Below are 15,160 nucleotides of genomic sequence, written 5' to 3'. Positions count from 1 at the left end.
TAGATGCTTGTATTTACTTGTGACGCTATGCTAGGCTATGCTAGTCAGCTTTTTTACTGTGGGGGGTGCTCCCGTTCCGGGTTTGGTAGCAGTGAAAGGTTAAAAGTAAATAGCGGTATTAGACTGAAAGGTGCTACTTCACACAATCCCATTTTTAAAGTCTCTCTTCCGAACTGTATTACATTCCCTGAGACCAACCAGAAATGTAGTTTCCTTGGCCAAATATTCCCAGATTTTCACAAAACAGTCACACGTGGTCTCTCATTTCTGCATCACCAAATTTTGCATGAGGAGAAACGGTATGCTAGGTAAGCTTCAGTTAGCTCGTTGGATGCAGTGGGAGCAGGGGTGTAGTGCTGCTGGACTGCACCGGAGTGTTGCTCTGCCACTTCTCACAATGGTGTTCGTTTAGTAAAGTTAGATCAAGGCTGAATCAATGTCTTGGAAGATCCCATAACGATTACTTAGTATGCTACATAAAATAAACAAATCTAATAGCATAGTATAATGTTACTGTTACATCAAAAACATTTCTCATGAGATTTTAGGAAAGTTAGCTGAATAGACGCTGTTTTTTATCATGCAGCCAAAACTCCATCGTGTGCACCTCCAGGCAGAATGTGCTTGGATTTAAACAAAATACAGGAAGGCTGTAGGCTACGCTATAATATGTTCATGAAACAGTAATTCAATAAGATTTAAATGCATATTCCAATGAAACTAATTGAGATCAAATGACTGGCATGCAGATGCAAGTAGTTTACTGTTAGACTGGTTATTTCACCAATAAATCATGGTAAGAATGATCATTCATGATTGACATTTTTTTAAATGAGTTATGCATAACTTAGTTTGAGGGTATGAAAAACACAAAATGTTCTTGAGACAATGTGTGGGCATAGGCAGACATTGCAATTGGAGGATGCATTTTATGCATATTTATGCCAACAGAAAGACAATTCAATCTGAGTTAAACTATCTGAGATAGCAAAAGTATGTGTAAACCATGTATCTACTGTTTATGGCCAGACAGCATCAGATACATGGGTTACATATAGTGGGTGCTGTGTCACTCGCTCAGATGCTTTCTTCTGTCATATAGTTTCAGCAGAAAGGAAGAGGCGAAGCGAGAGGGCTTACTCTTGCCAAATTCTGTCCAGTCAAGTATAACCCCAATGCGTTTTATGGGAATAATATACAGACCTAAGCGTGTCGCCTGCCTTCCCGCTTTCCTACATCTGCATTGCTGGCTGTTTTGGTGTTTTAGTCTGGGTTTCTGTATGGTACTTTGTGACATCTGCTGATGTAAAAAGGGCTTTATAAATGCATTTGACTGAAAATAAATGTGTAGAATTCAAGGCACACTTAACCAGCATGGCTACCACAGCATTCTGCAGCGATACGCCATCCCATCTGGTTTGCCCTAAGTGGGACTATCATTTTTTTTTTTCAACAGGACTATGACCCAAAACACACCTCCAGGCTGTATCAGGGCTATTTGACCAATAATGAGTGTAATGGAGTGCTGCATCAGATGACCTGGACTCCACAATCACCCGACCTCAACCCAATTGAGATGGTTTGGGATGAGTTGGACCGCAGAGTAAAGGAAAAGCAGGCAACAAGTGCTCAGCACATGTGGGAACTCCTTCAAGACTGTTGGAAAAGCATTCCTCATGAAGCTGGTTGAGAGAATGCCAAGAGTGTGCAAAGCTGTCATCAAGGCAAAGGGTGGCTTCTTTCAAATATAAAATATACTTTGATTTGTTTAACACTTTTTTTGGTTACTAAAGTACATGATTCCATATGTGTCATTTAATAGTGTTGATGTCTTCACTATTATTCTACAATGTAGAAAATAGTACAAATAAATAAAAACCCTTGAATAGGTGTGTGTCAACATTTGACTGGTACTATATATATATTAGATTCTTCAAAGTAACCAGCCGTTTTCTTGGTGGCAGCTTTGCACACTCTTGGCATTCTCTCAACCAGCTTCATGAGGAATGCTTCCCATATATTGTTTTTATACATTTTTTGAGGGGGGTTGAGTAGATCAGCTTTAATATTGCATATAGATTGTGGCTTCCATCAATATAATTGTCTTTATCATTTCCAATCCCCCCAAATATTTGTTTTGCAAATATACGTGTGTATATATGTATGTCTGTATGTATGTATGTGTGTGTATACATACATACACACATACATACATCCATGCAAACTTTAAAATATATATTTTAATGTATTATTTTCCCCTAACCCTACCATCCATGCCCTAATTGGAGTAAACTAATGGACAACAACACTTAGGCTTCTACTTCCAGCTTGTACATACTATATACAGTACATTTTGAAGACACAGTATATTTTACAATAGTTATCTTTTGTTTGTTTTTAGTTCCATCCTTCAGCTCCACTCAACCCCTCCCATCTATCGCTGAACACCATCTAGCTTTGATTTCTATTTGCCATATATTTTTCAACTGTGCTGAGATGTTTCACAAAAGTTCTGAACCTTTCTATTCTACATATTGTAAATAAAGAGCATTATTATATTATTGATCGATTGACTGACTTTTTAAATCACCTAGCAGTGCTATTTGCAGAGGGGGACATAACCTGTCAGGGCATCTTGTGGCCCTCCCATTTTTGGGGGCATCTAACGCACATTTCCTGCATTTCTATACAATCTAATATGAACCATGGCCCTTCTAGCCGTCACTATTTGGAACAACAAAAAGTAAGCAAAAATGCCCACAGTCATCAAGCTCGGTAAGAGATGATTAAGTATGTTTAAGTGATTGATAAGACTGAACTAGATCCATGATAATTCAATACTCAATATTGTGTTGCACCTTTAACCAATAGCTTAACAAATGAACAACTTTCACAAATAAAGTACAAAGATGACTTTTGATTGTCTTTTAAGACATCCTCTATATCAAATTTCAGCCAGACCGCCCAGCCAACCCGAGCCACCTACACGCCCGACCCCCAACAGTCTACTCAATAACTCAACTCTCTCCCCAGCACAACTTCCTTCACATCTTTTTTTTACGTCTCAAGGGAAAGGTTTGGAAAACAAAAGTTGAATGAAAACACACATACACCTACACATTAACACACAGAAACAGTGCACCCTCCATATAATTCATATCATAGGCCTAATAGTACTGTAGAGTTCTTAATTTCCCTATCCACATCGACGGGACAGTAGTGGAGAAGGTGGAAAGTTTTAAGTTCCTCGGTGTACACATCACGGACAAACTGAATTGGTCCACCCACACAGACAGCGTTGTGAAGAAGGCGCAGCAGCGCCTCTTCAACCTCAGGAGGCTGAAGAAATTCGGCTTGTGACCAAAAGCACTCAAACTTCTACAGATGCACAATCGAGAGCATCCTGTCAGGCTGTATCACCGCCTGGTACGGCAACTGCTCCGCCCACAACCGTAAGAATCTCCAGAGGGTAGTGAGGTCTGCAAAACGCATCACCGGGGGCAAACTACCTGCCCTCCAGGACACCTACAGCACCCGATGTCACAGGAAGGCCATAAAGATCATCAAGGACAACAACCACCCGAGCCACTGCCTGTTCACATCCAGAAGGCGAGGTCAGTACAGGTGCATCAAAGCAGGGACCGAGAGACTGAAAAACAGCTTCTATCTCAAGGCCATCAGACTGTTAAACAGCCACCACTAACATTTAGCGGCCGCTGCCAACATACTGACTCAACTCCAGCCACTTGAATAATGGGAATTGATGGAAATTATGTAAAAATGTATCACTAGCCACTTTAAACAATGCCACTTAATATAATGTTTACATACCCTACATTACTCATCTCATATGTATATGTATATACTGTACTCTATATCATCTACTGCATCTTGCCATCTTTATGGAATACATGTATCACTAGCCACTTTAAACTATGCCACTTTATGTTTATATACCCTACATTACTCATCTCATAAGTATATACTGTACTCTATACCATCTACTGCATCTTGCCTATGCCGTTCTGTACCATCACTCATTCATATATCTTTATGTACATATTCTTTATCCCTTTACACTTGTGTGTATAAGGTAGTAGTTGTGGAATTGTTAGGTTAGATTACTTGTTGGTTATTACTGCATTGTCGGAACTAGAAGCACAAGCATTTCGCTACACTCGCATTAACATCTGCTAACCATGTGTATGTGACAAATAACATTTGATTTGATTTGATTTAATTTGCACACTATAGCTGGGTCACCCCGTCCTGCTTCTAGGGGTCCACGGACCTGTAGCGCCACAACCCAACACAGTCCACTCAGCTTTAGGATCTTAGTGAAACATTCACTATTGGTTTCAGGTGTGTTAGGCCAAGGCCAGTGACAACAGTACAGCACACTTCCAGAGTCAGGACTGAGCAGCCCAGCAGCTAGGCATTGCCTTAAATCTCCCCTGATGTGTGCATGTTTTCAATACAGAAATTTCAATACAGTATTCCATATATAAGGCATCCAGATCGTATAAACGTTGCACAGTATACCCTTAATCTTTAAAAAAAAAAATCTAGGGATACTGTACATAACTTCTATACATTGTGGGAGAATAAGCAACCTTCCAATTATTGGCAATGCATTTATTAGCCACTATAAATGCAAGGTTACACTGTTTTTTCTGATAAGACTCCAGTATCAACATTTCCAAGCAAACAAAAACAGGTAGAATCTGTAGACATGCTGAGATAAAATAACATACTCCTTGCCAGAATTCTGCCAGCCTTCTCAAGACCGCAACATACTGTATGCAAATATGTCCCCTTTTGTGCTTTACACATCCAGCAGAATAATACAATGTCTTACTGCATTAGCAATTAGTACGTTCTATGGATGGTCTTAAACTGCAGTAATTTGTCTGAGATTATATGAACATGCCTGGGTATTCTAACATACAGTTGAAGTCGGAAGTTAACACACAATTAGGTTGGAGTCATTAAAACTCGTTTTTCAACCACTCCACAAATTTCTTGTTAACAAACTTTAGTTTGGCAAGTCGGTTTCGACATCTACTTTGTGCATGACAAGTCATTTTTCCAACTATTGTTTACAGACAGATTATTTCACTTATTCACTGTATCACAATTCCAGTCAGAAGTTTACATATACTATATTGACTGTGCCTTTAAACAGCTTGGAAAATTCCAGAAAATTATGTCATGGCTTTAGAAACTTCTGATAGGCTAATTTACATCATTTACATCATTTGAGTCAATTGGAGGTGTACATGTGGATGTATTTCAAGGTCTACCTTGAAACTCAGTGCCTCTTTGCTTGACATCATGGGAAAATCAAAAGAAATCAGCCAAGAACTAAGAAACAAAATTGTAGACCTCCAAGTCTGGTTCATCCTTGGGAGCAATTTCCAAACACCTGAAGGTACCACGTTCATCTGTACAAACAATAGTAAGTACAAACACCATGGGACCATGCAGATGTCATACCGCACAGGAAGGAGACGCCTTCTGTCTCCTAGAGATTAACGTACTATGTTGCGAAAAGTGCAAATCATTTCCAGAACAGGAAAGTACCTTGTGAAGATGCTGGAGGAAACAGGTACACAAGTATCTATATCCACAGTAAAACGAGTACTATATCGACATAACCTGAAATGGCCGCTCAGCAAGGAAGAAGCCACTGATCCAAAACCGCCATAAAAAAGACAGACTACGGTTTGCAACTGCACATGGGGACAAATATCGTACTTTTTGGAGAATTGTCCTCTGGTCTGATGAAACAAAAATAGATCTGTTTGGCCGTAATGACCAGCGGTATGTTTGGAGGAAAAAGGGGGAGGTTTGCAAGCCGAAGAACACCATCCCAACCATGAAACATCATGTTGTGGGGGTGCTTTGCTGCAGGAGGGTCAGTTGCACTTCCAAAGATAGATGGCACCATAAGGAATTATGTGGATATATTGAAGCAACATCTCAAGACATCAGTCAGGAAGTTAAAGCTTGGTGGCACATGGGTCTTCCAAATGGACAAATGGACAATGACCCCAAGCATACTTCCAAAGTTGTGGCAAAATGGCTTAAGGACAACAAAGTCAAGGTATTGGAGTGGCCATCACAAAGCCCTGACCTCAATCCTTTGACAAAGCGTGTGCGAGCAAGGAGGCCTACAAACCTGACTCAGTTACACCAGCTCTGTCAGGAGGAATGGGCCAAAATTCACCCAACTTATTCTGGGAAGCTTGTGGAAAGCTACCCGAAACGTTTGACCCAAGTTAAACAATTTAAAGGCAATAGTACCTGTAACGGCTTTCTTCCAGGGGTGAAGGAGAGGACCAAAGTGCAGCGCGGCTAGTGTTCAACATGTTTAATTAAAGAACAAGTGAAACACTACAAACAACATACAAAATAACAAATGTGAAAAAACCGAGACAGACCTATCTGGTGCAGACAAACACAGAGACAGGAAACAATCACCCACAAAATCCCAACACCAAACAAGCCTCCTATATATGATTCTCAATCAGGGACAACGATTACCAGCTGCCTCTGATTGAGAACCATATTAGGCTGGACACAGAAACAGACAAACTAGACACACAACATAGAATTCCCACCCAGCTCACGTCCTGACCAACACTAAACAAGCAAAACACATAATAACTCTGGTCAGGACGTTACAGTACCAAAAACTAAGTGAGTGTATGTAAACTTCTGACCTACTGGGAATGTGATGAAAGAAATAAAAGCTGAAATAATTATCTCGACTATTATTCTGACATTTCACCTTCTTAAAATAAAGTGGTGATCCTAACTGACCTAAGACAGGGTATTTTTACTAGGATTAAATATCCGGAATTGTGAAAAACTAAGTTGAAATGTATTTGGCTAAGGTGTATGTAAACTTCCGACTTCAACTGTATCTGTATCCATTCATCATCAATAGCGTCTCCCAGGTCTTCCACGCATTTTTGTTTTACATGTTTTGTCATGGGGAAAAGCCTCTATCAACCCTTGATAAAGTTTGGAAATCAGACTGCCTTAAAATAGCATCTGGCTTGTCCAGTGTTTGCTGGAAAGCGAGAATAAAGTGTTGTATCTGTAAAAATTCACCTCACTCCCTGGCTGCTGGACTCTGCCGAGACCTCTATCACCATCTGATCCTCCTCAAACGAGGCATGATAAAGAATTACCTTGGCGTACATTTATACATTATATTATCCAGGTATAGAATCAATGGCTCAATAATTTAAATTAACATTATTCTCAGATCTGAGACTGTAGCTTTAAGCTGTTGTCCTGTAGCTACTGTAGGTCTACCCATCAATTCAAGATGGAACTTTGTGTCATTCACTGAATATACTGTAAAATTCACCTGAGCTCTGTAGACTGGTCTTACCTTGCTATCTGACCCTGCTGGGACCCCTGTCACCATCTGATCTTGCGAAGACATGATGAGCATATTGTTGTGTACTGACTGCACTCGAGGGCTGCATTTCCACAGGATGCCTGCAGGACCTATGGTTCCTGACGGAGATCATTGCGGCGCGGTAGGCATTTTTCATGCTGCAGGTGAATGTGGGTGGTCAGACAGGTGACTTTGGGATGAAAATATTTTTGTTATCCCACAGATTCTTTTTAAACTGTCCTCTTTCTGCTTTCTATGCGTTAGCCTACCGATTTGTATTAAAAACATTTTTTTTTGCATTATTCACACATTCAGAATTCGCTGCTTCAACTTTAGTAGCCTACCTCTCCTATTTGGGCGTGAGAGGTCAAGTGCGTCTAGTATGTGTGGTCTCATTGAAATAGAGTATGGTACCTACATGGGCGAAGTATCACGTGGCAGTTAACTTGAATATGAAATTAACTTAAATATGATTTGACTGTAGTTTGCTACAGTGTCTGTGAATAAATATTCATCATGAAAAGAAGTGGAGGACGCTCAACCAACGTTAGTCGAAGTGCAATCAAAAAACGTAATCATGATTGAAAAGGAAAAGGCACAACATGCACATAGGTTCGGCTACTATGGTGAGCGAGCGTTGCGCCTTTTCATTTTCAATAAGTATGGATTACCCATTTAATTGTCTCTGCCTGCAAATCGACCTTCTAAAAGGTAAGCTGTATCCTATAGGACTCTGCGAAATGTAGCAAGTGTCACTGTCATCATTCTTACTGCCTCCAGTTCAGTTGCCATACCTACGAGATCGGGTGCGCATGTGGTCTCAATTAAATAGAGTAGGCTATAGCCTATGTATACATGGGCGGAGAAGCATGGGACAATTATCTTGCCAAGGAAAGGTACTTCCTAAATAGGCCTATGATTAGGCTATACTTTACTACATTACCTAGAAATAGGCCTAAGTGTTGATCACCCATATTTCTCAGTCTGAAAATCTTCCAACTCCTAAAAGGTAGGCTATAAAAATAGCTCAAGCGAAAGTCTCTCCAAACTCTGTTCTCTTCAAACTGCATCTAGCACATTGGCTGAATCTCTGGTAATTTAACCTATTTCTTAAGTTATTTTTGCACATTTGATATTGCATATCGTGCGCAAGTGAGCTGCGTCACATACGCCTAAAATCACATAATGGGATTGCTGTTGGGTTTGGGACCAGTTCTTGCAGTAGCGGGTGGGAGTTGACAAAAAGCCAGCAGGTGCCTGCAGGATGAAGAAATCGGTCCTGCACAGACCTCTACTGTGCACCATGACAGTGAAGCCTGTAATGTTAGAGCTGTTTATTACTGTGTCAGTGTGAAAAGTAGGGAATTAGCTAGGGGAACTGACAAGTCAATATCGTTATATTGACATACTGACTAATACAACTCACACTGCACTGAAAAAACATCAGAATATCAATCTTCAATCGTTTGTCCAATGGTTTCATCGTTTGATTCAGGTCTAGTTTGATTGAGGCAAAAATAATAGCTAACGTAAGCCAACTTTTTGCCAGCTCTCTTTCTAACAGTACATCAACTGGCGAAAGCTTACAAAGTTTATTTACTTCTGAAACGTGACAAAACAAAGGCTACAAAACATGTCCATATTATTACTATCTGACAGATAACTAGAGGCTAGAGATGATCTGGTTGTGGTAGCTACTCACTAGCGTAGCTTATTCATTCACCTCAGTTGAGGGGATGACGTTTCATGTCAGTTATAATACTAGCTCAGCATAGTGAATAAACAACACTTTTTTTCTGTTACGTTAAACAGCAGTTACCTTGCCAGCTACATCATGCAACTAAAGAGTAGTTAGACCAGTTTCTATTCCTTTTACAATTTGGTGAAAGAGCACAATGCGTACACTGAACTATCGTCAACTCTCCTGTGCTGGTCCAGCCAGCCAGCCTTCCAGAGGCTTTGCCTTCACACGGCTTGTCAGCCCACTCTGTAGTGTCCGTGTGGTCCTAAATCCAGTCGCAGCCTACCTGACCGCTCAGAGGCGCCATGGTCCTAAAGCACACTGTTGCACCGTTTTGTATCACATTCCAATAATACAACTGGGGGGGGACAAAAATGATATTTCAGAATGTGTGGGGGACATGTCCCCCATCTCCACTGAAAGTTGCGCCCCTGATTATTCATGTCTAACTAAAATCATTCAAAATACTTCACCAGGGAGGATGACTTAGCAACAGGATAATTAGCTTCTTTAAAAATGTGTTACCTGTGGATTGTTTCAAATCACCAGTGTTTGGGAAGCCTGCAAATTGGGTAGTGTGCATGGCAATAGGTCTAGCTGACTGAGTTGCGGCAGTATGTGAAAAGCGTCTAAAACAGGGGTAACCAACCGGTCCATGGCATTCCTAGTCAATCACCAAACATTTCTGTAAAAAAACAACAATAAAGACTTGCAAACCTATTTTATTTGTTTTGCGCTGTTGGCGGTAGATGCACTAGTTCTATTCTGAACCATTTCATGTGCAACTATACTACTAGCCAATCAGATAGCTCAGATCACCGTGTCTGCACACGAGTCATAGACTGAAAAAAGAAGGCTTGAATTTGCAGCAAATCTGATACTGTGAGATTTCAAAACGTGTAAAACCATGAGTAAAGAGAGACTCAACGAATACAACAATTAACTGTTTTTTTATGAGTAAGTTCATGTTTATGTTGTTATTTTGCATTGTCAACACTTTGCTCAAAACTTTGATAAGCTGCAATGAATGACTATAGCCCCTTTTCTCTGCGGAAGGAGGGAGAGCGGAGGGATGTGAGTCGGGTGAGTCAGCCTCACCGCTGCACCCTCCCTCCCCTCAGACTTACCATCAGATGCATGCCATCAGTCCAGCAAAAAAAATAGCAAATTATTATACGGTGCATTCGGGAAGTATTCAGACCCCTGTAATTTTTACACATTTTGTTACATTATAGCCTTATTCTAAAATGGATTGAATCGTTTTTTCCCCTCGTCAATCTCAGGTTGGAGGGGGAGCATTGCTGCACAGGCTTTTTTCAAGTTTATCCAGGGATGTTCGATCAGGTTCAAGTCCAAGCTCTGGCTGTCCCGAAGCCATTCCTGCGTTGTCTTGGCTGTGTGCTTAGGGTTGTTGTCCTGTTGGAAGATGAACCTTCGCTCCAGTCTGATGTCCTGAGCACTCTGGAGCAGGTTTTCATCAAGGAAATCTTTAATCTCTGTACTTTGCCCCATTCATCTTTCCCTCGATCCTGACTAGTCTCCCAGTCCTGCCACTGAAAAACATCCCCGCAGCATGATGATGCTGCCACCACCATGCTTCACCATAGGGATGGTTCCAGGTTTCTTCCAGATGTGGAGGTTTACTCCAGCTGTCCGCCTGGCCAAACTGAGCAATCGGAGTAGAAGGGCCTTGGTCAGGGAGGTGACCAAGAACCCGATGGACACTCTGACAGAGCTACAGCGTTCCTCTGTGGAGATGGGAGAACCTTCCAGAAGGACAACCATCAGTGCAGCACTCCACAAATCAGGCCTTTATGGTAGAGTAGCCAGACAGAAGCCACTACTTTTTATTTTTATTTAACAAGGTAGGCCAGTTGAGAACAAGTTCTCATTAACATCTGCGACCTTGCTAAGATAAAGCAGAGCAGTGCAACACAAACAACAACACAGAGTTACACACGGAATTAACAAACGTACAGTCAATAACATAATAGGAAAAAATCTATATACAGTGTGTGAAAATGAGGTAAGATTAGGGAGGTAAGGCAATACATAGTCCGTAGTGGCGAAGTAATTACAATTGAGCAATTAAACACTGGAGTGATAGATGTGCAGAAGATGAATGTGCAAGTAGAGATACTGGGGTGCAAACGAGCAAAAAAAATTTAAATAACAGTATGGGGATGAGGTAGTTGGATGGGCTATGTACAGGTACAGTGATCTGTGAGCTGCTTAAAGTTAGTGAGTGAGATATGAGTCTCCAGCTTCAGTGATTTTTGCAATTCGTTCCAGTCACTGGAGGCAGAGAACTGGAAGGAAAGGCGGCCAAAGGATGAATAGGCTTTGGGGGTGACCAGTGAAATATACCTGCTGGAGCGCGTGCTACGGGTGGGTGCTGCTATGGTGACCAGTGAGCTAAGATAAGGCGGGGCTTTACCTAGCAAAGACTTATAGATGACCTGGAGCCAGTAGGTTTGGCAACGAATATGTAGCGAGGGCCAGCCAACGAGAGCATACAGAGTAGAGTGTTGGAGGCTATTTAAAAAATGACATCGCCGAAGTCAAGGATCAATAGGATAGTCAGTTTTACGAGGGTATGTTTGGCAGCATGAGTGAAGGATGCTTTGTTGCGAAATAGGAAGCCAGTTCTAGATATAATTTTGGATTGGAGATGCTTAATGTGAGTCTGGAAGGAGAGTTCAAAGTCTAACCAGACACATAGGTATTTGTAATTGTCCACATATTCTAAGTCAGAATCATCCAGAGTAGTGATGCTGGACGGGCGGGCGGGTGCGGGCAGCGATCGGTTGAAGAGCATGCGTTTAGCTTTACTTTACTTGCATGTAAGAGCAGTTGGAGGCCACGGAAGGAGAGTTGTATGGCATTGAAGCTCGTCTGGAGGTTAGTTAACACAGTGCCCAAAGAAGGGCCAGAAGTACACAGATTGGTGTCGTCTGCGTAGAGGTGGATCAGAGAATCAGCAGCAGCAAGAGCGACATCATTGATGTATACAGAGAAAAGAGTTGGCCCGAGAATTGAACCCTGTGGCACCCCCATAGACACTGCCAGAGGTCCGGACAACAGGCCCTCCGATTTGACACACTGAACTCTCTGAGAAGTAGTTGGTGAACCAGGTGAGGCAGTCATTTGAGGAACCAAGGCTGTTGAGTCTGCCGATAAGAAGGTGGTGATTGATAGAGTCGAAAGCCTTAGCCAGGTCGATTGACACGGCTGCACAGTATTGTCTTTAATCGATGGTGGTTATGATATCGTTTAGGACCTTGAGCGTGGCTGAGGTGCACCCATGACCAGCTCTGAAACCAGATTGCATAGCGGAGAAGATACAGTGGGATTCGAAATGGTTGGTGATCTGTTTATTAACTTGGCATTCGAAGACCTTATAAAGGCAGGGTAGGATTGATATAGGTCTGCAACAATTTGGGTCTAGAATCTCCCCCTTTGAAGAGGTGGATGACGGCGGCAGCGTTCCAATCTTTGGGGATCTTAGACGATATGAAAGCAGTTGAACAGGCTAGTATTAGGAAGATGAGCGGAACAAAGTACAGAGAGATTCTTGATGCAAACCTGCATCAGAGCGCTAAGGGCCTCAGACTGGGGCGAAGGTTCACCTTCCAACAGGACAACAACCCTAAGCACACAGCCAAGACAACGCATGAGTGGCTTCGGGACAAGTCTCTGAATGTCTTTGAGTGGCCCAGCCAGAGCCCGGACCTGAACCCGATCAAACATCCCTAGAGAAACCTGAAAATAAATGTGCAGCAATGCTCCCATCCAACCTGACAGAACATGAGAGGGTCTGCAGAGAAGAATTGGAGAAACTCCCCAAATACAGGTGTGCCAAGCTTGTAGCGTCATACTAAAGAAGACTTGAGGCTGTAATTGCTGCCAATGGTGCTTCAACAATGTACTGAGTAAAGGGTCTGAATACTTATGTAAATGTGATATTTGTTTTTTATATATATTTGTAAACGTTTCTAAAAAACATATTTTGCCTTATTATTATGCGGTATTGTGTGTAGATTTATTTTTTAAAGTAAATTTTAGAATAAGGATGGTTGTAACTTAACAAAATGTGGAAAAAGTCAAGGGTTCTGAATACTTTCTGAATGCACTGTAAATGCATATAAATCAGTCATGGATATTTGTATTGTAACGAATCTTGGTACACATGTTCCAAACACTGAGAAGACTGAACATATGCAAGCACATTTATATTGACCACACTATGGCACTATAATGCGTACATTTTTATGTCTCTTATTCGTTTGACTCAGCGTGATAACATTTGGTCCACATGCTCAAGGATATCTATCTATCTAACCTTTTAACTATTGTTTGAGTTTGGCCACATTGTGGCGCTGATGGACAGGAATAACCATTAATGGAAGCTCTTTGGCTCATAGCGGCCATATTGTTTCAGCAAGAGTTTTGGAAAATAGTGGATCCAACGGTTCTGGAGAAGAAGACGTTTAAAGTAGTCAACATCATTAAACATTTTCCAAAATACAGCTGTAGGCGCACAGACACACACACACACACACACATACACTTACTTAGTGGGACTATAATTTGTTTTTCAACAGAACAATGACCCAAAACACACCTCCAGGCTAGGTAAAGGCTATTTGACCAAGAAAGAGAGTGATGGAGTTCTGCATCACATGACATAGCCTCCTCAATCACCCGACCTCAACCCAATTGAGATGGTTTGGGATGAGTCCACAGAGTGAAGGAAAAGCAGCCAACAAGTGCTCAGCATATGTGGGAACTCCTTCAAGACTGTTGGAAAAGCATTCCTCATGAAGCTGGTTGAGAGAATGCCAAGAGTGTGCAAAGCTGTCATCAATGCAAGGGTGGCTACTTTCAAATATAAAATATACTTTGATTTGTTTAACACTTTTTTGGTTAATACAGTACATGATTCCATATGTGTCATTTAATAGTTTTGATGTCTTCACTATTAGTTTACAAGTAGAAAATAGTAAAAATAAAGAAAAACCCTTGAATGAGTAGGTGTCCAAACTTTTGACTGGTACTGTACATACACAGACACACACAGACACATTGGAATTTATTTGAAAATAGGGCTTATTCATTAAATCAACAAGTGGTATAAAGGTTTGCTGTTCCATCTCATTGCTGTCGAGTACAAGACGGAAACGGTATTAGATATACAGGGACATCTGCATGCAAGACAGCAGAGTGAAAGCAGGGAGCGATAGAGCGCTCAGGAGAACAAAAGACAGTTGTTGATTTAGTGTATGATTTAATAATGGCAGTATGCCTGTACATAACCAGCAATTTAATGTAGGTTATTAGTTTATGTATTAACTGTGTTAACTTGTCCTGATTGGATATTTCTGCTACGGCGTGACAGAAAAGGATGTGTTTTACACAGCCATTAACATGAGAGGTATCAGGTTTCTAAAGCACAAAAGATAGAGTGTTATTGGACCCATGAGAATTATTTGAGCCACTTGTGCATGTTATGATGCTTATAATGTGGTAATCACGTAGCTTCAAGTTCCTTGGTGTCCACATCACCAACAAACTATCATGGTCCAAACACACAAAGACAGTCGTGAAGAGAGCACAACAAAAGCCTATTCCCCCTCAGGAGACTGAAAACATGTGGCATGGGTCCTCAGATCCTCAAAAAGTTCTACAGCTGCACCATCAAGAGCATCCTGACTGGTATGATAACTGCTCGACCTCCGATCGCAAGGAACTACAGAGGATAGTGCATATTGGCCCAGTACATCACTGGGGCCAAGCTTCCTGCCACCCAGGACCTCTATACCAGGCGGTGTCAGAGCAAAGCCCTAAAAATTGTCAAAGATTCCAGCCACCCTAGTCATAGACTGTTCTTTCTGCTACCGCACGGCAAGGGCTACCAGAGCACCAAGTTTAGGTCCAAGAGGCTTTATAACAGCTTCTACCCCCAAGCCATAAGACTCCTGGACAGCTAATCAGATGGCTACCCA

The 15,160-nt window shown here is 41.5% G+C and overlaps 1 long non-coding RNA gene across 1 annotated transcript in view; it reads right to left on the bottom strand.

The window, feature by feature from the left end:
• LOC111966491 (uncharacterized) overlaps positions 1–6,674 on the bottom strand; it is a 24,911-nt gene extending 18,237 nt beyond the window's left edge. Inside the window, exon 1 of the long non-coding RNA XR_002877653.2 lies at positions 6,307–6,674. This is a non-coding gene — a long non-coding RNA (uncharacterized lncRNA). The remainder of the gene's footprint in view (positions 1–6,306) is intronic.
• Positions 6,675–15,160: the final 8,486 nt, after the last annotated feature.

The sequence above is a fragment of the Salvelinus sp. IW2-2015 genome, linkage group LG1 (assembly GCF_002910315.2).
Source record: "Salvelinus sp. IW2-2015 linkage group LG1, ASM291031v2, whole genome shotgun sequence".
Taxonomy (NCBI): Eukaryota; Metazoa; Chordata; class Actinopteri; order Salmoniformes; family Salmonidae; genus Salvelinus; species Salvelinus sp. IW2-2015.
The sequence above is the reverse complement of the archived record's forward strand: the minus strand, read 5'-3'. Positions and strand labels throughout refer to the sequence as shown.